The following is a 2,717-nucleotide window of genomic DNA, read 5'->3' as shown; positions in this document are numbered from 1 at the left end:
TTTTTTTATTATTTTTGTGTATTTCTCTATTCGTGCTATCTTTGTAATTGGACTCTGTGCTGTTAAGTTTTCACGTAAATAAACATGAATTGAATTATTATTATTATCATCATCATCATCACCAACCAAGTTCCACATACACGCGAAATAAATGAAAGGACAATTTTGAACAATTAAACATAACGTTTTATTATTATTATTATTATTACTATTAATACTTATCCATTTAACACAAACTGTAACTGTAGTACATGACTGTGTAAATATATTGCAGCAGAGCTCGTCAGCTTCAGCCTTCAGTAACAATGTAAAAAGTTATTCACGTGATGCCTGAATGATCGGTAAGAACCGGCAGAGAATATTGCAGTATCCAGTACGTATTTATGCATGCGCTGTGCACTGACACACTGTACCCGTATGTCGCTTGATTTCTTTCCAGTTTATAATTTGCTTATTCTGTGACACAGTTTTGTGCGGATTCATCCTCCGGTTCGCTGCTCAACTGTTTCACAATCAATCATTCTTGCTTCTCTGTTGTCGTTACCAACTGCTACAAATGTACTCCCTTCTATATGATTTACAGTGGAATCGCATGTAATTTCTCGAAATAAACTGCCTCGTTTCGATTCTCGGTGTTAAACACTTTGTAAACTACATGTTACTATGCAGGATTTGAGGTTCTCACAGCGGTGATTGTGAAGAGTGCTGTGTTCTGGGATATAGCGCCGTGTAGTCCGTTGAAAGTCAACCAAAGGGTCTACTTTCCACCTGTTTTCGCGCTGCTTTTCTTGTTCCGTTTATTTCAACGGACTACATGGCGCTATATCGCAGAAGATAGCACTCTACATGATAGTATATATTTCATCTTCTCTCATTACATTACAACGAAAAAAATAGACTTTAAATTATAACATTTGTACTAAATGATTTTTTTTTCAAAAGTGGTGTTAGTATAATGTCACTACACATCCCACAAATGCAATAACAACATTAGACGCTGAAGTCCGTGAAAGAGTTCTTGTTATGTTCTTCGACACCTCATTCATGCAGCATCATGCAGTGAGCTCCACTCCAAGCATGTTTAATTTTAAATTATTTACTGTTTACTTTCATAAATTTGAGGGAGGCATCCAGCGTTTACTTTGACAGACTAAGGAGCACTTCGAGAAGGTCTCTCGATCGAGACCTCCTGAACATGAAACAGGAGAGCTACCCACTCCTTCCAGACGCTCTGTCAAATTACACGCACAAAACACAATGACAAAAGAATTAAACCTTTAATATTCTATACAACTAATATATTTCGAGAATTCTGTACTCTTAACTACAACAGATACATAAAACATATTCAGGGAACAAGTACCTCTGGGAGGGACTTTAAGCCGTGGGTCCCGTGTCGTAGATTTACGGCACGTAAAAGATCCTCATGTCTCTAGGAGACCTCTGAGCAAAATTATGGAACAAGTTTCCCGCCCAAGTAGTTTCCAATGCTTCTGGTAGATGGGGGAAATATCAGGTACCGAGGGCCGACCTCGTTGACTGAACGGGGCTGATAGCACGCACCAGTACCGGTAGGGTATGGTGACAGTAGAAATTAAAGGGGGACGCACAATGGACCAATAACTGATCTAAGTGCATGGGGAAACCCACCCCCTCTAATAATAATAATAATACATAAAACATGGCATCCACTGGCTGAAACATGCCTACATTACCGCCAAAATTTACTCACGCAAAATGGTTCCATCAAATAAAACTTATTCGGAAAGCGCACGCATATCAATTCTTCTGTTTCTTTCTGTGCCTTGCTACATAAATCCATTACTTCCTTGTATCTATGTAATAGATTTAGTTGCATTCCTAATGTTGTGAGGATGGAATGTGGAGGCATTCCGAAACAGTTAATGAACTCTACACCTCGAGGAAGAAGATTCAGAGGGAGACCCAGGTGAGGCTGCAAGGATCCGCCTCACTTGTAGAGAAATAGAAGGATAGACAGATCCATGCGACTGCTGATGATGCTGATGGTGAACTTAATAATGAGAGGGGCAGACGGAGCAAGATATCGGACTGACAGTATCATTTTAGATTGAATTTAATTACTGCCTGTTGGAACTCCACTTACATACCTTAACAATTGAGAGAGGCAGATGATGGTAATAATTTGGAATGAATTAATTTACTGAATACTTATTTTAAAATTTATACAAATTTGTTAAAAAAAATTTATAAATATCTGAAATTTTAATACCTAAGTACCATAACGGTGTTAGAAAAGATTACTGTTGCATAGATTGTTTATTTTAAATGGTCCAGGTAACCTAAAAGGGGAGAAAGTACTTTGCCCTAATATTTTCTCAATTACAAACTATAGAACAGCTTTAGCCAAGTGTCAACCAAATTAAGGGACTGGGTAGGAGCAGTACAAGATTTATATATACTGAAATAATAACAGAAAATGGACTGATACTGCAAGAGAGCACTAACTTCTTCGACAAGCGGCGGTCGCTCGGTCGGTATAGTTCGCTTGCGGAGTACAGGCCACGGAGTTTGTTTTGTTTTATATCTGCTTGGACTAGTAATTGCTAGGTAACAGACACCAAAGCGGCCTCCGTAGTCTAGAGGTAACGTTCCCACCTCATGACTCGTGGTATGCGGGTTCAAACCCGGCGGAGGTCGTGGAATTTTTAAGGGCGGAAAAATTCAGGGAACAAGTC

This window comes from Cryptotermes secundus, unplaced genomic scaffold, assembly GCF_002891405.2.
Source record: "Cryptotermes secundus unplaced genomic scaffold, Csec_1.0 scaffold859, whole genome shotgun sequence".
In the NCBI taxonomy this organism is placed as follows: Eukaryota; Metazoa; Arthropoda; class Insecta; order Blattodea; family Kalotermitidae; genus Cryptotermes; species Cryptotermes secundus.
Note: the sequence above shows the minus strand (reverse complement) of the source record.